This window comes from Lampris incognitus, chromosome 1 (assembly GCF_029633865.1).
Source record: "Lampris incognitus isolate fLamInc1 chromosome 1, fLamInc1.hap2, whole genome shotgun sequence".
Taxonomy (NCBI): domain Eukaryota; kingdom Metazoa; phylum Chordata; class Actinopteri; order Lampriformes; family Lampridae; genus Lampris; species Lampris incognitus.
Genome location: NC_079211.1, coordinates 97,112,825 through 97,139,202, shown reverse-complemented (window position 1 = coordinate 97,139,202; position 26,378 = coordinate 97,112,825).

Genomic DNA, 26,378 nt, shown 5'->3' with positions numbered 1-26,378 from the left:
GGAGAGAAATTACACCCAACGTCAAAGCAGACAAACAAATCGTGTTTTGAAAAGTTTGACTTTGGCAGACTTTCTAACTCACCGTGTATCCTGAGCGTGTTATGTGCACCAGACATCATTTTCAATTGTTGTCTTTGATACGAATGGCAGTAAAGCTACAGTCGGTAGCTTAGCTGTGCTGTCTCTGCAAGTGCAAAATCTGGCACTTTTCATGTCGGCAGATGCCAGTGCATTGATTTTTTTTTAGTTGACATTTTAAAAGCCATGAGAAGGAATGATATGCATCAAGAAATAAAGGATAAACACACAAAAGACTTCAGAAAATATTTTGGTATGTAGAGATCTGTTTCCCGTTCTTGCTGCCTTTCTCAATCTCTCTTTCTCTTCCCTTCTACAAAACCTGAAGTTTCTCTCTCTCTCTCTCTCTCTCTGCACATTTATTGTCTTTACACAAAACTACATGTATGGCTAAGGAAAGTTGAGGTGTGAGCCAAGAAGACAAGACCACCTCATCCAGACATGGGTATACAGTTTACTCCAATGATTCCAACACTGGTCTGGCATACTTGACTACAATTCTCTATGTGGGATGCCCAGGGAGGAGGGCATCTAGTCTGCATCCTAAAACAGAGAAGTGCCATCCATCCATCCATTATCAGAACCGCTTATCCTGCTCTTAGGGTCATGGGGATGCTGGAGCCTACTCCAGCAGTCATTGGGCAGCAGTTGGGGAGACACCTAGGGACAATTTAGTACGGCCAATTCACCTCACTTACATGTCTTTGGACTGTGGGAGGAAACCCATGCAGACACGGGGAGAACATGCTAACTCCACACAGAGGACGAGCCGGGATGACCCATCAAGGTTGGACTACCCTGGGGCTCAAACCCAGGACCTTCTTGCTGTGAGGCGACCGCCCTAACCACCGCGCCACCATGCCGCAAAACAGCGAAGTGTGCCCTTCAAAATGCTTGTCGGTGTAGGCCTGACTCATAACCTTCCTATTATGCAAACATGCACCCGTGAATCATACTCATATAGTACACGGTATACACACACACACACACACACACACACACACACACACACACACACACACACACACACACACACACAACTGGTCCCTTAATCTAGTTTACCTCTGTAGAAGGCATTCTCTTGTCGTTTCATCATTTCAATCCTCTTACTTAGTCTCGGTGTGATCTTGTCCCGTTTGTCTTCAGCATTAGGACGTTTTTACATCTCTCGCTTGGTTTCTTTCTTTTAGTTTTATTCCCTATTCACAGTTTGTGGTGTTCCTCTTTCCCTTTTTACCGCCTCTTCTTCTTTCTTTTTTCTTTTTGCCCGGTTGTTCTGTGAAGTTTCTCTGATCTCCCTCTTCTCACTCAGTCACCTTCTCCTCTTTACTCATCTCTCCTCTACTTTTCTCATCCTCTCATCCCTCCATTCTTACTTTGGGGTCACATCTTCAGTCACAATGTCCTCTCTCCTCTCCTCATCCTGACTCCTCCTTTTTTCTCCCATTAGCTTTACTCTTCCCCTCTCCTCTCATTACAAAGAAGTGCCGGGTCCTACGCTTTTCGTTGAGCATGCAGTGTCACAAGTAATGCCGGTAATGGTTGGCATGCACCTCAAGAAACACGAAATTGGCTAAACCTTCACAGATGGCTATAGACAGAGTGTTAGTGAGTAAAATTCAAGATGCAGGGGCATCCAGGTAGCATAGCAGTCTAATCCGTTGCCTACCAACATGGAACACGCCGATTCAAATCCCCGTGTTACCTCTGGCTTGTTCGGGCATCCCTACAGATACAATTGGCCGTGTCTGCAGGTGGGAAGCCGGATGTGGGTATGTGTCCTGGTTGGGGGGGGGGACTGGGGGAATAGTGTATCGGAGGAGGCATGTGGTAGTCTGCAGCCCTCCCCGGATCGGCAGAGGGGGTGGAGCAGCGACCGGGAGGGCTCAAAGTGCGGGGTGATTGGCCAGTAACAATTGAGGAAAGGGGGGGGGGGTTCAAGGTGCAAATTCAAGATTTGAGATGTCTTCCCAGGTTTTGTAAGAAGTAAGTATAAGCCATTCGCCTTGTTCAGAGGAGATATTTGTGAGATAAATGAAAACAACAAAAGAAATCCCCTATCTCAACCCATCCCTCCCATTACCTCCTCTTGTTAAGTTTGAGCAAATTATGCCCTGCCAGTGCATAAGGCAAAAGTCTCATTTGTTCAAAAATTCACCTTCAGCAGACTGTTGACATTGAGCTGGAGTCGAAAGAGTGTTGTGGTCTGTAGTGTTTCCTGTCACTGACAAAAGAAAGGTCAGAAAATCTAATAACATTTGTTATAATGCCATGGGGTTGTTTTTTTTTCTTCTCTCAACCATGGGTCCTTCTCACAGCAGAACGAACTGGACCTGTTCCGTTTTAATCGGCAACTCTGTGCTTTTTATATCGACACTAAATCAGCAAAGTGCAGCATATGCATTAATAAAGTTGACTTTCGCAGCCTTGCTCAGACTCATGGAAGAGGTTATGCACATTGCACAGCCAGACAACACCGAGCTATAGACAGAAGTGACACTTTTTTTTGTTGCTGCTGTAATTGCATTGGGCAATCTCCCATGGTAATGCCCGAGACAGCCAATTTCACTGCAGCACGGAGGAGTGCGAAGAGGCTTGCAAGTCCATAAACTGTGTCATCACGAGGTATCGTACGCAGAAATATTGGACTCATCAAAGCTGAAAATTAGAGCAAAACAGGGTCTTATATATTGCCAATCCAAAATCTTTGGTCATTTTTATTTGTCTGCACATGCATCTCTTGATAATTCAACAGATGCTGGGTAAATAAGAAAGTAAATAACAATGGGAAGGATTTTGGCACAGTTTGTTTGCTGAAACACCAGTTTGAATGTCAAAGAAGGTTGAGTCAGTTCATCCGGATTCAGCGTTTATTGACAGATACGTTTCATCACTCAACTAAGTGACCTCTGTAAAGGTCACTTAGTTGAGTGATGAAACGTATGTCAATAAACGTCATATCCGGATGAACTGATTCAACTTTCTTTGATTTTCTTACCTGGATTATTGAGCATGCATAAAGACACCAGTTAATGCATTTTTTTCCCTACACTCTGATCTTGTATTTGATTCATTATTTATCTTATTTATCACACGTCTGTTCCAGGTAGGTGTTGCTTCAGATAAACATCCATTTTGATAGAGGGCAAGGAGGCTCCACTTTATTTCCATGAGAAATCCCATTAAGCTCACCCTCTCTATCTCACCCTTGCTCTTTCTCTCTTGCAATATTTCTCTTTTTGTCTCTCGCTCTTAGCTGCTACACAGCTCAGTTCACTTCAATTCAACGGGCTTCATTGGCATCAAAGTTTTCCAACAACATTGCCAAAGTAATACAGTACAACACAAATATCTTCAAATGTCTTGATGCATGCTCAATAACCCAGGTAAGGAAATCCCAGAAAGTTGACTCCGTTCATCTGCTCACAACGTTTATTGAGAGAAACGTTTCATCGCTCATCTAAGGGACCTCCAGTCTAAACCGACTGCAGGTATCCCAGCCCTTATAAACAATACAGTGGCATAACAACCGAAACCAACAATCAGTTTCATATGCAAATTGCCGTGACCATTAACTAGAGTTACAATGGCAATGTGTACTATTCACATTTGGGATTTGGGAACGGTTGCAATCACAGCATTGTAAGATGGCGATAGACGTACCCTTAGCTCTCCGCCCCACCCTGGTTCGGGGATGGTCGTTCCCTCTTCAAATAAATTGTGTCCAGATGAACTGATTCAACTTTCTGGGATTTCCTTACCTGGATTATTGCGCATCCATAAAGACAACACATCACTGGCGTAACATATTTATTATGGGCCCTGGTGCAAGCAACCCTCGTGGACCCCCCCCCCGTCTCTCTCTCTCACTCGCTCACACACACACACACCACCACCACCATAGGTGGGTTTAGTAAGTAATTTTAGTAATTTATTTGTATAGCACCTTTCACAGATATACAATCATAAAGTGCTTCACAGCATAAAATATAACAAATAAAATAGAAATATCAAAGTAACAGACAATGTTGACACAGATGAGTTATTGTAAAGGTCAGTACGTCAAAGATTGGCTACACTTCAGAACCACGGAGAGCAGACGCACCACGGACAGCGTTGGGAAACCTAAACAGACGGTCTCTAAATCAAATCAGTCGACAAGGCAATGAAACACGTCAACAAAGCAACTAGGCTGTAATTTAGCTAATAGCCTTGCCATTCAACAGTAAGAGGGGAACACACATCAGACTCAAAACCTGCTAGATTGCAGGGTTTGGCACGCACGCAGCGCACGTTGCAGCTTTCCTTTTTTTCCTCTCTCTCCTTCCTCTTTTTACATCCACTTTTATGTGTGTAACTCATGCTTGCTTGCTTGATTTTATTTTTCTAACGTTACTTACATAGGCTAGATAGGTAAATGATATTGCGCGCGCTGAACAAGCTATCATCACGTGCTCAAAACAGACACGTAACATTGGACTAGGATAATGCATGCAGAAATATTGACGGCCCCCCCTCTAGCGACGGGCCCTGATGCCACTGCACCGGTTGCACCGCCTATATTTACGCCAGTGCAACACATTTACTTGGCATGTTGGGGGATCCTCGATTTGCAATTAGAGCAGCCCAGATTACTATAGCATGGATTCAAACGTAGCAGATTTGTCAGCTGAACGTTCAACCTGTGAACTTTACTCCATCGTAGCATAACAAAAATAGGCTTCAAGATTAGTAATGCTGTTTACGCCAAATTCCTACCCTACCTATGTTATGTATCTTGAAAACAGTAACATCAGACAATTTTTGCCTCTTTTTAGGTGGCGGGAGTGAAAATGAGTCATCCTCCACATTTGTTGTGTCATGGTTTCAGAATGATGAAGACAGTTGGAGAGCAATTTGATACTAAATAACTTCAGGGACACACACACACAAACACACACACACACACACACACACACAAACTCAGCAGACTCCACTTAGTTGGCCTCTCATCACTTTAACTCTCTCAGTATCCCTCCCTTTTTCTCTCACTCAAGTCCAAGTTCACCTTTATTGTCATGTGTAGAATACAATTAAACTCTTGTGCTCTGGCTGGCTCTGCCTTAACACAAGGGACACAAGGACAAACGACACAGGTGAAACAAAAAAACACTACAGACGTTCATAAACTATGTACACATGAATTCCTACGTTACATACACAATATAGAAAAGCGCACAATAACACAACAATGTACGGTGTACAAGGGTGTATCAGCTGTTCAGCAACCTGAATGCCCGTGGAAAGAAACTATTACTGAGACGGGTGGTGTGTGATTTGATTATCCGGTAATGGCTTTTAGATGGAGGGAGCGAGAACAGTATATGAGCGGGGTGGCTGGTGTCCTTAATGTTGTTTTGGGCTTTTCTTTTGCAGCGAGTGGTATAAATATTATGAAGCCGTGGGAGTTCTTTGCCAGTGATTTTTTACTGCTGTCTTTACAGTCCTTTGAAGCAGTCTGCAGTCCTGAGCAGTCAGGTTGCCAAACCACACTGTGATACAGCCTGTCAGGACGCGCTCGGCGGTACTACAATAAAAGCTCATAAGAGTTTTGGTGCTTGTATTAAACGCTCGAGACGCCTCAGGAAATACAGCCTCTTCTGTGCCTTCTTCAGGGTGCAACTGGAGTAGAGAGTCCAGGTCAGGGTGTTTGTGATGTGTAAACCCAGAAATCTAAAATGGTCCACAATTTCAATAGATGACCCATTGCTGGAAATAGGAACGTGATTTCCTCTGATCTTTATAGAGTCAACAATGATTTATTTCGTCTTATTGACATTTAGAGAGAGGTTGTTATCATGGCACCGTATGGTTAAATCTTCCACTCCCCTGCTATAGGCCCTCTCATCCCTGTCGCTTACTAGTCCAACAACTGTGGTGTCATCTGCAAATTTGATACTTCTGTTGTTGTCATATTTGGCAACAGTCACTGGTAAACAGATTGTACAATAGGGGACTGAGACAGAAGCCCTGAGGTGCGTTTGTCCTAAGAACTAATGTAGTTGTTGTCTCAGTCTCCTATTGTACAGTCTGTCTCGCCATTCATTTCTCTCCCTCTCCCTCTCTGTCAGTATTTCTCTCACTTTCTCCTTTTATCTATCACACACTCCACATGCACACATGTGCGCACAAACACACAAGGTTCTTTTTAGTCTCCCTCTGTCTCTTTCTGTACCTCTTGCTCTCTCCCTGTGTCTCTTGCTCTGTCTGTAGCCCCAGATGTGCTGTATGGCCACTCAAAAGCATTTTCCCTCTTACTGGAGACAATATATAGTTGTTTACAGCCTGGAATAACAAAGATTGTTTCCACGGCAACACTTCCATCCCATGGGTGCCGAGTGGCCCTTTCTGAGTTCTAAAAGGAGCAATTATCTGATGACATCAAAGACAGGCGACCACATGAAAATAAAGGCAGGGGACGAGGGGAATCAGAGCCAAGCTATTTATCACACAGGTGGAGAGGTGCTGTGCTTCGTCTTATTTAGACAGAACGACCGTCCTCGGGATACAACCATTCAAACGCAAACAAACACAAACAATCATTCTGGTAGAGATGACCTAGATTTGACAAAAGAAGTACCATAGCTTAAGTCTATGATACAGGGTGGCTCCGAAGAGAAAATATAAAACATAAGACCTGTGAGAGTGTAGCTGCAGTTAAAGGCTACACAAATAAACATTTATTGCAGTTAAATGTGGATTGAATGAGAGGAATATAAGATTACAGGATAATGGCTTTGCATGCACAAACCCCCGCCCAGTAAAACACAATTGAAAGAATTGCCTCATGATCAATTCCCTGGAACTAGACCTGCCTAAGATCAATGCATGTCTCTAGGACATTGTGCATATTTCATATTGCTTACACCATGCAACTAAACAGCCAGATCAAACGCTTTCAATCAGTTTTGGAGTAGCCATATCCTCTTGTGAGCTCTTTTTAATCGAAAGCCTTCTGATTTTTCATGGCAAACAGGTCCCGCGGGAGTAATAAATAATACATGGATCAGCAGGGGGTATGGTGGGTCTTTCACATGCGGAGGACTGCCAGCGCTTTTGTCTGCAGAGGAGAGAAACTCCAACCCCAAGATAATTACAGACCACTGCTACATACAGATGTCTTTACGTTGGATTCGTTATAATGAGCTTCTCCGCAACCATGAGGGATTTGAAGCAATTCAACATCAGACGTTTTCGACATTTTCAGTCGCCATTAGGGAATTGATTGCGACGTTTCTCCTATAAGAGCTAGGCTGTCATTTCCATGTCCCGGGAGCTGAAAACGCTTGCAAATTATTTATGGCCTACAGAGATGCAATCTCATGACAAACAAGAGATGTTCTTCTGCAAAAGTTAAACGCTGCAAAATGAATTGCAAAGTGGTTCCTTAAAATAGATAAAACAGATGTGCAAGGGTTCCTCTTTGCGATATCGGGAAACAGTAAATTTTTAAATCTTCAGAGCTTGACATAAAACGATGATAGGCATGGTACAAGGATGAACAAAAAAAAAAATCACACAAAGTGCAAAACATAAAAATATATAACTGTGTGCAAGTGGCGTGGTATACAGTATTGCTGCAGCTGTAGTGAGAAGTGTGTGATCAATATTACATTAGTCCTGTATACCTTTAGGGAAGTAGGACTGAAAAGAATAATGCTGATGGAATAAATTGGATGCACAGGAGTCCCTGCTTTCCCGTGATGGATAAAATAAAAGATTGTGCCTAAGGAGGTAGATTTGCACAGATTCATTGTTTGTGCAATATCACTTTGGGAATGACAAATAGCCCCACTGTAATAAGTGTCATTGTAGAAATTTAACACGGTCAGTGTGGTGTCTAGAGAGTCCAGAGACTACGGGGTTGTACAAGGCAGTGAGCAACTTGAGGATGGTTTCTTTCTCTGCCTGGAGAAAAAGTCTGCAGTGAAATCATGTCAGGTCAAGTAAAGCATGTTTAACAGCAACCAAGGCTGACGAAAGTGCTGTAAAATTTGAAAATATTTAAAACCACACAACAGATTGTGGGAGCGGGTGGAAGACAAGTGGATAGGCTGAAGGCAGAACTCAAAATCTTGAAGATGAGAGGGATTTGTTGTCAGGACTTGGTTTAAGGGCTGTAGCAGTTCCAGGATTAAAGGAAAAGGCTCTTCTATTCTCTCGGGGGCAATAACTGCAGGAGCACAGTCTGGACCGGGGGACGGTGATGAGGTAAAGTCCCAGATCAATTGAGGGTCTTAAAGGGCTCTGAAAGAGCCATGAGGTCTGAGATGGAGCAACAAGCCAACTTTTGAAAGCTTCAATTAACACACAACTGAGTATATCAAAACTGATTCTGAAGTGTATTATGAACAAATGAAGAGAAAGATACTGAAATAGAGCAATCAAAAGATGGATGTTGTTGTCAAAAGATTTTCAGATGGTGGTTAAAAGATTTGGTTGACTGATTAAAAATTTTAAATTAAGCTCTTTAGATGAAATCATTTTATTACTGATGGCATGTCCTATTATACACAACTCGTTTAAAGGAGATGGTTTGTCTCATTTTATCTCATTATCTCAGATGGTTTGTATGTACTTGAAGAGTATTTACTATGATGGACAAATCGTTCAAAAGAGAGGTTTATCTTGTTTTTTGAACGTTGCCTCTCTTGCACACAATTTTCATTTAATCTTGCAATGAAAGTGTGCAGTTCATGTCGGGTTGCTGCAGCTAATGAAACGCAGAATAAAACAAGTGAACTTTGTATGTATGCGTGGCCCTTGGAGAGCAAATCACTACTCTGAGCTTGAATATGAAAGCGAAGTAAGCTAGCAGCTTCTGAAGCTGTTCATTTCAGTGTCATTGGAATAAAGTACAGCACTGACATGGTTGAACTCTGCTCAGAGGTTCAGCATGTCTTTGAGATTTACATGTGAGACCATATTAACACGTGGTGCTTTACTGAGTGTTTGAGCTTGCATCTATGTTGTGTTAAAAAATTTGGTTGTCACAACATATGGATTGAGTCAAATGAAATACTGCATAGAAAATGGCAAAGAAGAAGATGATTCTCTGTGTATCCCGCAAATGTGGACAGCTATCCTATATAAATGGAAAAGGATCCACTACTCTGCAGCACTGGCCCTATGCAGAGCGGGGTTTAAGGATGTGAAGGCACGACTCTACCAAGACAGCTTGAAGTTTGGCTTGGTCCATCCCACCAAGCTATGAACCACTTTCCAGGGAACTGCCCATACCTTCGATAACCCTGACACGGTGCTTCTCTTCTTCAAAACCACTATTCAACCTATGCCTGAATGACAGGACAACAGATAATACAGCCTACCTATGGATATTATTTAACATACTTGGTTTAATTGCTCCTTTTTGAAAAACGGAACTTTGAAAGGATACAAATATTCTGGATGTGTTACTCTCTCCTTGTGTGGACATTAACTAATTTCGACAGTGAGCAATGGTAAGCTAAACCACTGCGTTTTGACCAAATATTGTTTATTCATATTAGGCCACATATAATATATTCTAGCCTACTGGGAGTTTTAGCTGGGCATCGTTTACAGCCATTTATAAAAGGAGACAGGGACACGTTAAGTTTGGCGGTGTGTATGACACAGCTATATGCATTGTTTTTATTCAATTTTCAATTTTGGGATGCTCATGTCATGTCATGTAGCAGCACATTTTGGTTTACACTTTTATTCCTCTCCAGCCTGTTAATGGCTGTTTTTATATTGTTCAGTTTGTTACGATACTAGGTTACATAGGCCATACTTTAATGATTCAGCATCCCACTGGAGAATAGGATTGACTATATGATTTGCCCTGTGTCTGTTGTGAGTTTAGAAAAGACCAAGTTTTTCATAACTCAAATACATAGCAGAGAATATTTTGTGGGGCTTCTGGTGTGAATATGGCCCAAGCCATATTATTTTGTAGTAGCTCATTATATTTTTGCTTTCCATTTGTATTCATGCTTAGCTTTCTATATTTGCTGCTTGCAAACTTAGCTGGCAGCTTTTATTTTATTCAGATTGGGCTAGTGGTATGCCTTTGACTAACTTTCTCACCTGAGAATAGGATTGACTGTGGTTAATAAACATTTTATCCAGAGGAACTGATTCAACTTTCTTTGATGTGGTTACCAAGGTTAAAGTTTAAACTCAAGCTGTTCTGGGGAGTTACTCTGTTAGTTTAATGACAGAGAACGATTGTGTCCCCTACACAAGTGTTTGTTACGACAGGGTTTTGGGTTCAAGGTGCCTTAATTGGGAAGACACCTAGGGCAGGTGGGAGGGAGGCAGGGGTGAGAGGGGGGAGAGGGCGGGACTGGGGACAGAATTTTTTTTATTGTTGTTTATTTTTTTCCTTCATTTTTTTCCTCACTTGTGTGTGTAACTACCATATGGCTTTGGTTGTAACGGCAATGTACTGAACATTACTTCTCCCACATCCCAAATGGCTGATTTGAATTTTACTCAGGGCAGTATCCATTTTGTCTCTTGTAACATTAAGGGTTTAAACAAGGTTACTAAATTAAACGGAATAAAGTCCCATTTATAACACTTGAAGGCTGACATAGCTTTTCTCCAGGAGACACACATGTGCGCCTCTGGTGTTCCAAGACTCAAAAGGGGATGGGTTGGGTATTTATTCCATCTGAAGTTTATTGGTAAAGCCAGGGGTGCTGCCATTTTAATTTGCAAAACCATTGCTTTCGAACTACTCATCTCTATTGCTGACCCCAACGGCCACTTTGTTATTGTATCAGGTGTCATCCAAACTACTCCTGTAGTCCTCGCCTGCGTATACGCACCTAATTGGGATGGCAGTCAATTTATTTCCAACTCTTCTCTACACTACTAGGTCTCGACAACAGTTTTTTTTAATTATAGGGGAGATTTCATCATGGTCCAAGACACCACTCTTAATACGTCATCTATCAAAGATGCAGCTCTTTCTGGCTCTGCTAAAGGTTATGGTCTCCTATGTTGCGCAGCTAGGCTCATCTGATCCTTTGCGGTTCAACCTCCCATCAACCAAAGCTTGATTTTTTTCACAGCCACACCATACATACTCTCGGATAGATGTCTTTCTCATGGATGATAGCCTTTTATCAAAGGTTAAGTCATGCGAGTGCCGCAACATTGTTATATCGCACAATGCCCCAACCTCTATGGAGATCAACTTATCAAGAAGCTATGTCCCATCAAGGCAGTGGTGCTTTCATTCCTCACTACTGTCCATTAATACTTTCAAGGAGTTCGTTAGTTCTCAAACTGTAGTTTTTTAAACTAATACAACCCCTGGTCTCTCCCACTCCACTGTGTGGTAAGCATTTAAAGCTTATCTATGTAGTCAGATAATCTCATTTCACATACCAAAAGTCATAAGAAGTTAAACTGTCTGAGACCTCTGAGGAAATTTTACAATGAGATAACAGCCAGTATGCAACAGCCCCAACCTGGGCCAGCCCTCTATAATAGATGCCTTCATCTCCAGGCTGAGTTTGATATGTAATCAACAAGTAAGGCTGAATTACTTCTGCTTAACTCTAGACAACGTGTTTTTGAGATGGGGACAAAGCAAGTAAACTTCTTGCTTATCAAGCTTATTTAGCTGCAGCTTCCAGACTGATAATTAAAATAAATTCACCCATTGGTGTTGTTCTTTCAGACACAAGCGGTACAAACAAAATCTTTCTAAACTTCTATTCCAATCTTTACTCCTCTGAATGTCCCCTGATATTTGGGAACACAACAATCATCTTGTTAATATATGCTACCCTGTACTTGATGAAATGCTTTCCGGCAACCTCTCAATTCTTGAGATCCAAGAAGCCATAAAAGCCACACAAAATGGCAAGTCCCTTGGGCTTGATGGATATACAGTGACATTTTCTCACCTTATATCCCCCGAATTACAATGTATAATAAATCATTTTTAAATGGTTGGCTGCCAGAAACATTATACCAAGCTTCTATTTTGCTGAAGAAAGATAAGGACCCACTTCTTTGTAGCAGCAGGAGACCAATCTCACTTCACAATGTGGACCAAAAGATTTTAGCCAAAGTCCTTTATAACTGTCTCCCATGAGTGGTCCCAGACCAGATATCGACTGATCAAACAGGCTTTAATTGGGAAGGCATTCCTTTTTTAACACAAGGTGGTTGATTGACATTATTCACACACCAAGCTCTGAATTCCCTAAATGTGTCGTTTTGTTGGATGCAGAAAAGGCATTAGATATGGTAGAGCGGAGTTACCTTTTTTATTTTGGGAAAAATGGGGTTTAGTAAAGATTTCATCTCATGGATCAAACTTTTTTATTCAGCCCCTGTAGCTTGTTATTACAGTCGTTTACAGTCACCTTTCTTTCCTGTCAAACGTGGCATGAAACAAGGTTGTCCTCTATGTCCATTACTGTTTGCAGTTGCCATTGAACCTTGAACTACACACAGCATCTCACACTATTTATTATTATTACTGCTTTTTTTGTTCTATTCTGTTGTTATTTAATTACTGTTGTTGCTGCAGTGTTGAGGAGTCGAAACTCGAAAAATTTATTCTCTTATACTTTTATGAGACGTAACAAATAAAGAATCTTGAATCTTGAGCTATTTGGCGGCTTTGTATTGATACAAGGTTTGAGGGTATTGCAGAGTATCCTTGTATGCAGATGACTTACTTTTGTATATTCCTATTATTATGTCTATACTGCAGCAGTTTGGTAGATTTTCAGGGTACAAACGGAACTTTCATAAAAGTTAACTTTTTCCTATAAACCCAATCATTACAAGAATGCTGCAATCACTCTTTCATTTTAAACCTATCGATAGTGCATTGAAACACTTGGGCATCTTCATTACTAAATCATTCCCTCACATGTTTAAGGAAAAATTCCTCCCATTACTAGAAAGTTGTAAAGAAGATTTTAGCTGTTGGTCCACTCTGCCCCTTCCCCTAGCTGGCCGTATCAACCTTATCAAATGGTTGTCCAATCCAAATGTTTATACCTCTTCCAACATATCTCAGTATTTATCAGGAAAAGCTTCTTCACAATATTTGATCAGACTATATCTTCCTTCGTATGGGGAAACAAACCACAGCACCTTATAAAAGTGTATCTCCAACAGCCTAAGTCAATGGGTGGGATCGGTCTTCCAAATTTTCTTAATTACTATTAAGCATGCAATATTCAGAAGCTTCTATACTGGTTCAATCTAGGGAGCACTCCTCTTTGGACGCAAATAGAGGTGTCCTCTTCCCAGCAATCTCTCTATTCTTTAGTCTGTTCGGGCTTACCGCTTGTCTCTGTCGCCAGTTCTATGGCCACTGTTACACACACTTTGAAGATTTGTATGCAACTCATGAGGCACTTTGGTGTCAATAGACCATCTTCTCTTTCCCCAATATGTCGTAATTACCTGTTTAAACAATCGCGTACTGATCTCACCTTCCAAACCTAGTTTGACAGTGGAATCAGAACTGTTGATGATCTGTATAGCAAAGGCACTTTTTCAACATTTTTAGATTTATCAGAGATTTGATTTGCCTGGTTCTCGTCTATTTTGCTATTTCCAGATAAGGCATTTTGTACAAAAGCAATTTCCAGAATTTCCAAACAATCCTATTCATTCTCAGATTGATTCTATTCTCTCTTTGAACCCTAATGTAAAGAGCCTAATTTGAACTATATGTACTGAAATTTAGATTCCATTAAGCCCAACATTCTTAATCCTAAAACTGCTTGGGAGGAGGATTTGGGGGTGAAAATAATGGACGAGATGTGGGAGGCTGTGCTGGGGCTAGTTCACACCTCTTCAATACTACAACAACAATAACAATAATAACTGCATTTATATAGCACCCTTTAAAACTACCGTTACAAAGCATTTCACCAATAAAGACAAATAAAAAGCAGCACCCGGAGAAAACCCACCACAGACATGGAGAAAACATGCAAACTCCACACAGCAGATGACCTAGGATGACCCTCAATGGTGGACAACCCCAGGCTTCCAACCCAGGACCTTCTTGCTCTAGACAACAGCACTAACCAGTGGGCCACCGTGCCGCCCAATATGCCATCTGTGCCTCATGTGACATATAGTGATTTTGTGTATTGCTACTTGCAGCTATATTTTCTGTTTGTTTTGTTTTTGTAATCTGAATTTTCTCATTACTTATTTTGTATACAATGGTCTTTTAATGCCAATGCCCCCACCCCTTTTTCCCTTCTTCCTGTTTATTTCTGCTATGGGGATGGGAGGGAGGGGATACATATGTAAGATTGTTTTGTGTCATGTTGAATAAATTGCAATAAATGGTTAAAAAAGAAAATGGCATAGATCAGGAGGACGAATAAGAGCTGTTTTGGAAGGATTTTGTCAAGAATTTTGAAAAAATGCAATTGAGTTTTGATGTAATGTGGAAGCATTAGATCTAATGCTGAGATCCTCTCATGTTTTCTCTCCCTTCTTATTTTGCCATTTCTTCTTCCTCATTTAATGGGACCAACCAATAGCTCAAGATTGTGAATCTGACCCAGAGTTTTGACGGACATCCCAAAAATCTGATTACAAATCTGATATCTGATATAAAGTAGTTCATGTAACATAATTCACTTGTACACATGTATACAAACACACACACACACACACAACAATAAAAACCAAAATCAATGAAGAAACAATTTTGTAATAAAGAACAATGTATAATGTGTAGCAATGTATTATTCATTATGATTCAACACAGAGCCTATAAAATTTGAAAATAAATCTAATGAACAACATAGCATATACTATATAGAGGTATACACAAACTCATATATCATATATAGCACATACAAAACACATACACACATTCCAGTATTTATTAATTCATCTATCCTTGTTGGGACCATTTTCGTACCAGCAACATGCGCGTGTAGGATGGATCAGCCGCAGTCACCGGAGAAAACTCCAAAGTTTCACAGAAAGTTGAATCAGTTCAGCTGGACACAACGTTTATTGAGAAACATTTCAGATAAGTGAAGAAACGTTTCTCTCAATAAACGTTGTGTCTGTCCAGATGAACTGATTAAACTTTCATTCCTTACCTCGATTACTGAGCACATATAAAGACATTTTTCCTTCAAAGTTTGTTGTTTGTTGCTTTTGCCGCGAAACATATTCATCAGTTAAAAAGAAAGAAATCGTTTATTAGAACATGATTCATCTGTCTGACCAGACTACACATCTGCTTTTGAGGACATTACAACCCACTGAGGCAAATCCGTAATTTGTGATAATGGGCTATATAAATAAAATTGACTACACTCCAGTCCTGAGGTCACTACATTGGCTTCCTGTCCGTCAAATAATTAATTGGAAATCTCTGCTCTTGGTTTACAAAGCAGCAAATGGTTTAGGGCCAAAATACATTTCTGATCTAATGCTACACTCTGAACCATCCAGATCGCTCAGATCATCTGGGAGAGGTTCACTTTCTGCCCCCAGCCAAAACTAAACATGGAGAGGCAGCTTTTAGTTTTTATGCACCACATTTCTCAAACAAACTGCCGGAAAAAAGCTGGTCTGCTACAACTCTCAGTTCTTTTAAATCTAGGCTGAAGACTTTCCTCTTTGCCACTGCCTTTTATCAAATAAAACTTGAAGCTTTTAATTTTCATCTTGCACGGCACTATAACTTTTACTCTTTTTATTTGTTTTTAAATATCTTGTTATTGCCTTATGTTCCTTCTCTTAAAGCCCACTGAGGCAAATTCGTAATTTGTGATGCTGGGCTATACAAATAAAAATTGACTTGACTGTTATGTTTTATGTAAAGCAACTTGAATTGCCTTGTTGCTGAAATGTGCTATACTATAAATAAATTTGCCTTGCCTTACAGGACAAGTTACATTTGAAGATGGCATTGGCTATATTTAAGCCAACACATGTTTCTTGCCCTGGGTTTAAAATTTTAAACAAAGTCTCTGTAAATCCTTAATCTTGTTGACTGAGCACACATTCAATAAAACAGAATCAAATAATCTAATGTTGCTTGGTACATCAATTTTAAATGTTTTAAAAAGCTCTCTCCAGAGTAATGTTCTGCTCAGAGTACACTACACCAATGATTAAGGTCATACCAAAAAGTTTGACTAAAGGTACAGTCCCAAAAAAAGCTGAGTTATCGTTTCATCTGTGTGGTGACAGAATGAACGAGGATCACCATTTACCCTATATTTTACAATAACAGAATTAACTGGATAACACCTGTCCAATATTCTCTAAGAAACCCCTCGCACCTTATTCGAAACAAAATAGTTCTTGTGCAATAACCATGTTTTTTCCCCAGTCTATATCAATATATAAATTATTCCAAACAAAATCAGAAGCAGGTTTACTAATTGTGCCCCTCTGGATTATTTCTCTTGTACATTTATTAGTTTTTCTACTCAAAAAAGGATCTGAATTCACTACGTATAATTCTGGTGGAGTAGTTTGAATGATAATATCTCTGGCTGAAGATGACAACAGAGATTTAATACCTGACAGAATAGCATTGAAGACAATAACGGATTCTCTAGGAAGTACAGGAATGTTATATTCTGATAAGAATTCATTATAAGGGAATATTTGAAATTCCTTGTTAAACAATTGACAGACAAGTAGTATGCCATTATCAACCTATTTCTTAAAAAACAATGATTTGTGCTTGAAACATATATCCTGGTTATTCCAAATGTAGTATTTGTGAGGGGAAAAATTATGTTTGTATACCAAGGACCAGCATAACAGTAACTGTTTTATGAAAATTGGAGAGTTTTGCAGGGAACTTTTCTATATTGTAACTACATCTTCATATAAAATTAAATCTTCCTAATGCATCAAATGCATATGTTGATATAAAGTTCCATAACGAATTTGGATTTGTCAAGTACCTTTTGATCCATTGAACTTTAAAAGTGGAGTTTAGAGTATGAAAGTCAAAAACATTGAAACCACCATTACTGAGCTTGTAAATCATTACATTTTTTTGTTGTTGAATGAAATGAGATTTCCTTTTCCATATAAAATCAAACAAGGTGTTATCAATTTTTGTACATATATCTTTCGAGACATCGAGAGCTCAGCAAGTATAGACAAGTCTAGATAGACCCTCAGCTTTGGAGAGCAAGACTTGCCCAGTTATAGTTAAGTCACTCTGAATCCATAAATTAAAACTCTGCTGTAGGGAAGAAATAAGTGGATTAAAATTTTCACTCATTCTTGCAGTTTTTTCTTTAACAGTGGTAACCCCAAAGTCTACTACTACTACTTTCGGCTGCTCCGGTTAGGGGTCACCACAGCAGATCATCCGTTTCCATTTCTTCCTGTCGTCTGCGTCTTCCTCTGTCACACCAGCCACCTGCATGTCCTCCCTCACCACATCCATAAACCTTTTTGGCCTTCCTCTTTTCCTCTTTCCTGGCAGCTCCATATTCAGCATCCTTCTCCCAATATACCCAGCATCTCTCCTCCACACATGTCCAAGCCATCTCAATCTTGCCTCTCTTGCTTTGTCTCCAAACCGTCCAACCTGAGCAGTCCCTCTAATATAATCATTCCTAATCCTGTCCTTCTTTGTCACTCCCAGTGAAAATCTTGGCATCTTCAACTCTGCCACCTCCAGCTCAGCCTCCTGTCTTTTCGTCAGTGCCACTGTCTCCAAACCATATAACATAGCTGGTCTCACAACCATCCTGTAAACCTTCCCTTTAACTCTTGCTGGTACCCTTCTGTCGCAAATCGCTCCTGACACTCTTCTCCACCCACTCCACCCTGCCTGCACTCTCTTCTTCACCTCTCTACTGCACTCCCTGTTATTTTGGAGAGTTGACCACAAGTATTTAAACTCATATGCCTTCATCACCTCCACTCCTTGCATCCTGACCTTCCACTGTCCTCCCTCTCATTCACACATAGGTATTCCGTCTTGCTCTTACTGACTTTCATTCCTCTTCTCTCCAGTGCATACCTCCACCTCTCCAGGCTCTCCCCCACCTGCACCCTACTCTCGCTACAGATCACAGTATCATCTGCGAACATCATCATCCATGGAGACTCCCGCCTGATCTTGTCTGTCAACCTGTCCATCACCTTTACAAACAAGAGAGGGCTCAGAGCCGATCCTTGATGTAATCCCACCTCCACCTTGAACCCATTTGTCATTCCAACCACACACCTCACCATTGTCACACTTCCCTCATACATATTCTGCACCACTCCTACACACTTCTCTGCAACTCCCGACTTCCTCATACAATACCACACCTCCTCTCTCGGCACCCTGTCGTATTCTTTCTCTAAATCTACAAAGACACAATGCAACTCTTTCTTTCCTTCTCTATACCGCTCAATCAACATTTTAAAAGCAAACATCACATCTGTGGTGCTCTTTCGTGGCATGAAACCATACTGCTGCTCGCTAATCATCACCTCTCCTCTTAACCTAGCTTCTATTACTCTTTCCCAAATCTTCATGCTGTGGCTGATCAACTTTATACCTCTGTAGTTGCTACAGTTCTGCACATCGCCCTTGTTCTTGAAAATCGGTACCAGTATGCTTCTTCTCCACTCCTCAGGCATCCTCTCACTTTCCAAGATTGTGTTAAACAATCCAGTTAAAAACCTCACTGCCATCTCTCCTAAACATCTCCATGCATCCACAGGTATGTCATCAGGACCAACTGCCTTTCCGCTCTTCATCCTCTTCATAGCTGCCCTCACTTCCTCCTTGCTAATCCACCGAACTTCCTGATTCACTATCCCTACATCATCTAACCCTCTCTCTCTCTCATTTTCTTCATTCATCAGCCCCTCAAAGTACTCCTTCCACCTTCTCAGCACAACCTCCTTGCTTGTCAGCACATTTCCATCTCTATCCTTGATCGCCCTGACTTGCTGCACATCCTTTGCAGCTCGGTCCCTCTGTCTAGCCAATCGGTACAAGTCCTTTTCTCCTTCCTTGGTGTCTAACCTGTCATACAACTCACCATACGCCTTTTCCTTTGCCACCTCTCTCTTTGCTTTACGCTGCATCTCCTTGTACTCCTGTCTACTCTCTTCATCTCTCTGACTATCCCACTTCTTCTTTGCCAACCTCTTCCTCTGTATACTTTGCTGTACTTCCTCATTCCACCATCAATTCTCCTCGTCTTCCTTCCTCTGTCCTGATGACACACCAAGTACCTTCCTAGATGTCTCCCTCACTATTTCTGCAGTGGTTGCCCAGCCATCTGGCAACTCTTCACTACCACCCAGTGCCTGTCTTAACTCCTGCCTGAACTCCACACAACAGTCTTCCTTCTTCAACTTCCACCATTTGATCTTCGGCTGTGTCTTCACTCGCTTCCTCTTCTTGGTCTCCAAAGTCATCCTACAGACCACCATCCAATGCTGCCTAGCTACGTTCTCCCCTGTCACCACCTTGCAGTCTCCAATCCCTTTTAGATGGCGCCTTCTACATAAGATATAGTCCACCTGTGTGCACTTTGTCTCGCCCTCTTCTTGAAATATGTATACACCACAGCCAATTCCATCCTTTTCGCAAAATCAACCACCATCTTTCCTTCCACATTTCTCTCCTTGACTCCATACCTTCCATCACCTCCTCATCACCCCTGTTCCCTTCACCAACATGTCCATTGAAGTCCACTCCAATCACCACTCTCTCCTCCTTGGGTACCCTCTCCACTACGTCGTCCAACTCACTCCAAAATTCTTCTTTCTTGTCCATCTCACACCCAACTTGCGGGGCATATGCGCTGATAACGTTCAGCAATACACCTTCAATTTCCAGCTTCATGCTCATCACTCTGTCTGACACTCTCTTCACCTCCAGCACGCTCTTGATATACTCTTCCCTCAGAATTACCCCTACCCCATTTCTTCTCCAATTCGCGCCATGGTAGAAGAGTTTGAACCCATCTCCAGTGCTCCTGGCCTTACTTCTCTTCCACCTGGTCTCTTGCACACACAGTATATCTACCTTCTGTAAATACTGCAACGCCTCGGTGGTAGTCATGGTGCTTCAGAAAAGGCGTCTGTAACCAGACACATTGGCAATAATCAAAAATCAAATTTAGACTATACCTCTGCACTGGAGAACGCTTTTGTGTTTCTAGGACAGAGCAATGAACTTCGCGAAGGAAATGATGCGACGAAAACACGTCATAAATAGTGACATGACGCGCACGATCACGCGCAAACTACGAGCGGCCATTTTGACCTCGCACGGTCGTTTTAAGTAGCTCATAACTTTTCTTGTGGGTGCAATTGATCTAAAACTAATTTTAAATGCAAATATATGCAATTTTAGGAGAATTCAGGAAGCGGCAGGTCTGTAGCCCCCCCCCATAAAGTTATTAAACTTTGAAAGGCCTATTTTTATTTAATATAGCTATTTATTTTTAGATCATTTTCATTTACATATTGCTATATTGTGCAGCTGTATATTTTAAAACAAGGAAGGAAACCCTGTCTTTGTATTTTATTTTGATCTGTTTGATCTGATCTGTTAATAAAAGTGCTTGTGACATCTCACATGTGGCTTTGACTTAAAACTGAACATTTAGCCCACTTCGGAGAAAATACCGAGATACATCGTGTATCTCCATGCAACCTAAAAATACCGAGATAATTTCTGATCCATACCGCCCAGCCCTTTTTCTGGGGTTTTGGGAGTAAATCAACATTGGCGTAGTGAAGGAGGGAGTTCTTCATTGTTTATACTCTCGATAGAAACCTTAAATAGAAAGGGGGCAAGCTCTGCAGAAAACATTTTATAAAATTCACAAATCAACCCATCTACTCCAGGGGATTTGTTCAATTTATTTTTTTTAATAGCGTCCTTAATTTCCTTAATAGTGATTGGGGCATCACATATTGTTTTGTTGTAGTGGTTATAAGGATACATAATTCCCCTTATTGAGCTAGTAGGATCGTTTGTTTACAGCTGCTGTTTTCTCGGTTCGTGTTTACAGTGACACACTTCCGCTGCGCGGGTTTTTTGTGGTTGTTGTTATGGTGAAGGAATAAAATGGTGCAGGTTGTGTAGCCGAAAGAGAAAGTTGTCACGACTCCTGATTGAGCTCCTCTACATTGTTAACATTTCCAACTGACTTAACCTCAGCTAAAGAATTGAAATCTTCCATTTCAGCTGTTAAGTTAAATTTGTATAGAGTTTTATAATAATTTTCACACATTTTAGCAATGTCTTTTGGATTGTCAACAACAGTGCCATTTAGGGAAAGTCTTGCTATGCCATTTTTATTAATTCAATTTTGCCTTTGTTTCTCTAGTTTAAAGAACTAACTGGAGTTCTGTTCCCCCTCTTCGATCCACTTAGCCCTTGAGCGTACATAAAATCTCCTTTGGCGTTGCTGGTGCATAACTGATGTATTTTCATTTGCAGTGTTTCCAGTTGTGCTCTTTGAATCTCAGACATGTTTTTAGGCAACATACAAGATAAGGAAATTATTTCAAGAATCAAACCATTTTCTTCTTTTTTCTTATATTTTTTAAAATATTTGAACCCATTTCCATTAAAAGTTTCATCAATTCAAATTTTAGAAGCTCCAAATATTTCCCGTAAACCTTTTCATTTTCTGCCATTACCAGGTACCCAGTTATCTTATTTCTAATAAGTTTAGAGATTCGTCAAGTAACCGTGAATTGTTGAGCTTCCAATAAGCAGGAGTTCTTTTATTTACTCCATGTGATGACATTCAAATTCAATAGAATTATGGCCTGTTAGAGGTGTCAGAATAATTTCAGTAGGATAAAGAACCAGAGATTAACCAAAGATCAATTCTTGACTAAAGAGCCAGACTTGTTTTTCCAGGTAAATACTTTAGAATTGGGACTGCGGACTCTCCATACATCAATTAAGCCTCTCTCAGTCATAAAATCAATTAAAATAAAATACGAGAGTTTTTTTTTTGTCTACGTGGCCATCTATCGACTTCATAATTTACAGTAACATTGAAATCTCCACCCAAAATAATTTTCATGTCAGAGAATTTTCCTAAAAGAGCATCTATAAAAGTTTCGAACAACTCCTTGTTTTCCGTAGCACCGTTATAGCAATAAGCATTACCAATCAGAAAAATCTGGTTATTGTAGGAAAGAACCATAAGAATGTAGTGTCCATATGGGTCAGCTTGAGTGAGGATGATCTCACCACTGAATTTGTGCATAAGAGTTACTGCTCCCGGCGAATGCTGATTTCCATGCAACATCCACAAGTCCTCTCCCCATTGCGATTTCCAGAAGTTATAATTTTCAACAACAGAATGAGTCTCCTGGATCAGACAAAGGTCGGCGTCAAAGTTTTGGGTTTGTTTTTTTTTTGTGCATAAAGTCAAGTCAATTTTATTTGTATAGCCCAATGCCTTTCGTTTAATAATGTCTCTCAAACCTCGAGCATTAACTGAAAAGAACTTTATAAAGAAAACTAGTAAGTGACCCGCAACCAAGTTGCGGTCATCATGACGTTTATTAGCTATCCACCCGTCTAAATCTCCCTCCTCTTCATCCTGCCAGCCAACCCCCCCCCACTCCAACTCCCTCCCCCCAAATGCTCAGAATCATCTGAAATGCCGAGAAAAGTGGTTTTTAGCCATTTTTAGAAAAATGCATATTTTGCATATTTATGCATAATTATGCATAATTTTAATTGTCTGGGATGTTCTCCTTACTCTCTGAGACAATACCTACCACCTCCAAAAGAATTAGGATCATAAATGCTTTAGTTTTTGGTCCCGCTATCTACACTAACACACACACACACACACACACACACACACACACACACACTGACAGCAAACACACACGTTCCGAAAATACACTTGTAATGAATGAAAGGTCACGTGTTTAACTTGACCTACTCACGGGTGTACGTGCAGTGCGTGTGACGTATACAGGAAGTTGGAAGCGCATGTTATGAAGGTTGTATGTTGGATGAACGCTAGTAAAAGCTACACAGTTAAGAACCTACGAAGTCGGCTCGTTCTTGAATTATTCTTATGTCAGTAAGACAAGGCGTCTACGGACATTACATGGTGTCAGAATAGTCTGTGTATCGGAACACGAGCGGTCATGCCGAAGTTTAATCCGCCGAGTGAATTCAAGTTTGACTGCCCCGTTGAATTCGGCTCTTAAGCACGACGTCACGACGCGACGTCACGTGTGGGCGGGGTAATACTTCCGGTGCCTTGGGGAATCTCACTGCATTATTTTCCACTCAAAACAATATGTCTGAACCCGTAAATATATTTACATTAACGTCTTTTTTTAAAGACGAACCTCTCAGGGTGAAAAAGGGTCTCAATGCTTTCAATTCAGATAGAGTTGTGAACGTAAATGTTTCAGGGGGCATTATAAAAGGCAAGGTACAGGCTTCCATGAAACAGAAAGTTTATCAGGTTGAGGTGAGTGAGTGAGCTAACAGGGTTAGCTAGCGTTAGCTTGGTAATGTTGGGTATTCTGGCTTCTGATGTTATATCCCACGTTTACTGGCGATTCATAAGCCTTGGATAAAGACTGCCAGTGCTTTATTTTGTCGGTAGATAATTGTTTTCCGACGTTTGACTTGTTAAAATAACTCTGACGTTCTTGGATCCAAGGCTAGCTTTTCATGTGTCTAGCTCCAGAATGGCTATGATCGTACATACTGTAACGCTGTAAAGGTTTAATGAATTTAAAATACGTATTAGGAATTAATGAAATATAGACTTACATGTAAGATCACAGCCATTTTAGGGCTACCATGTGTGCTACGATCTGTTTCTTATTAACGTTATAGGCCACGTTGGATACAGGTCAGCTGGGCACCAGGAAATCTCTGGGCACCTTGATGTAAAATGTTCTATTTTGTCCAAAATGTTTGGAAACATGTAATATTAGAAGAATGGTCTTAACCACATGAACCCCAGCATTCATTTAGTCATCCTCAGATGAGTTTGCCAAGGGTTTTAATTAAATTTAATAATCAAATTTAAACCTTTGTGCGTATTTAAGGACTGTGGGGCACAACTCCTCACAGCTCTTGAACCATTCTTAGTCTGTTCCCTCCTAGACCAGTTTGCCATGTGTGACCCTACAGTAGCGCAAGGCTACAGACAACATAGCTCTCGGGATTCATGGGGTCACTCAAACCTCTCCACCACGTTAAGGTGATGGTTCGAGGAGAGCATAACATAATAACATAAAACACAAGACACTTAGTTAGAGCCCTGAAGGACTCTGTCCAACCATATGGGTTGGATAAGTGGTTAAGTAATGTAAAGTATACATGATGTGAACATGCACGGTACATCATTATCATTTAAATATGCAAATTTGCATATTTAAATGTTGTATTCATCATATGGTGATCCTCTTCTTTACGTTGTCAGTAGTTTTTGCACTATGCATTTTGTTACCAATGTTGATGTTTTGCACTTTATACTTTTTACAGTGACATTAGTTTTTGCACTATGCATTTTGTTACAAATGTGTTTTGATTAAAAAAATCAAGCAGTGTTCTTAATTCAGTATTACTTTATTAAAAGTATAAATACATGAATCTGATTCTGCTTACATTTATTCAAGTCATTTCATGCTATTTCCCGAAGAATTGGTGTTTGTAGGTTGGTAAGACACACGCACACTTTCAGTATTTTGTTTATGTTTTTAGTGAACTGATATGGGATATTGTCCAAAATGTTGAACAATTTCAACCTCTGAATGGAGCGCTCCACATGGATCCTAGCACTGGATATGAGTTTGTTTTTCTTAACTTCTTCTTGTGTGAACTGTCCATTAACAAGGAAAGACGGGATGTTGAGTGAAACCCCTTCTGGCAAGATGTCCCGGATTGTGAAGCCTTTATCTGCCATCACCATGTCTCCTGGGCATAGATGATTGAGAACTCCAGAATCTAATGTAATAGCCTTGTCTGAGGCACTTCCACCATAATAGTCACTGACAAATGTTATCACTCCATTAGGAGCCACACCTATTAAGGCTTTGTGTGTGGTCCGTTTTTTGTACTGGCTCCATAAATGATTCTGTTTGTCAAGCCTCTCTGTCCTGGAGACTGCTAACTCTGTGCAATCGAGCACAATCCTACAGTTAGGAAATGGACGGAAACACTCTGGCAACGATGCCTGGTTCTTCTCTATGGAGGGGATGTTGTTCTCAAGCATACCAACGTAAAAAATGTCATACAGGGCACTGACAATGGTGATAAAAATGTTGGTAACTGTGGCTGTACTGCAATTAAACCTGGTTGCAAGGTCTTCATGACCAGAATTAAGTTTGAGCTTCATCAAAGTCAGTAGCAACTGATCGACTAGTGGCATAGACTGGACTGTCCAATTCGAATGATATTGTAGCTCAAACTTAGATAAGAGTGCTTCCAAAACCAGGACGGTAGCAACATCTGGTAAGCCAGTGAAATATTTTACTTTGACACGATTGGAAGATATTTGGCTGAAGGAAAAGGTCTGTTTTTGTTTCTCCAATTCTCTTTTCAATTTTTCATTCTCTCTTCTCAACATGTCAACCTCTATCTCTAGCAGCGCAACACTGTTAAAAGGGTTGTCTGAAGTACGAGGGGTGTCTGCGGTTGGGTTGTCTGAAGTACGAGGGGTGTCTGCGGTTGGGTTGTCTGAAGTACTAGGGGTGTCTGCGGTTGGGTTGTCTGAAGTACTAGGGGTGTCTGCGGTTGGGTTGTCTGAAGTACTAGGGGTGTCTGCGGTTGGGTTGTCTGAAGTACTAGGGGTGTCTGCGGTTGGGTTGTCTGAAGTACCAGGGGTGTCTGCGGTTGGGTTGTCTGAAGTACCAGGGGTGTCTGCGGTTGGGTTGTCTGAAGTATTAGGGGTGTCTGCGGTTGGGTTGTCTGAAGTACCAGGGGTGTCTGCGGTTGGGTTGTCTGAAGTATTAGGGGTGTCTGCGGTTGGGTTGTCTGAAGTACTAGGGGTCTCTGCGGTTGGGTTGTCTGAAGTATTAGGGGTGTCTGCGGTTGGGTTGTCTGAAGTATTAGGGGTGTCTGCGGTTGGGTTGTCTGAAGTACTAGGGGTGTCTGCGGTTGGGTTGTCTGAAGTACTAGGGGTGTCTGCGGTTGGGTTGTCTGAAGTACTAGGGGTCTCTGCGGTTGGGTTGTCTGAAGTACTGGGGGGCTCTGCGGTTGCAATGTCAGAATTTTGTAATTCAAGTTCATTTGTCCCTTCTTCACCACTGGGAGG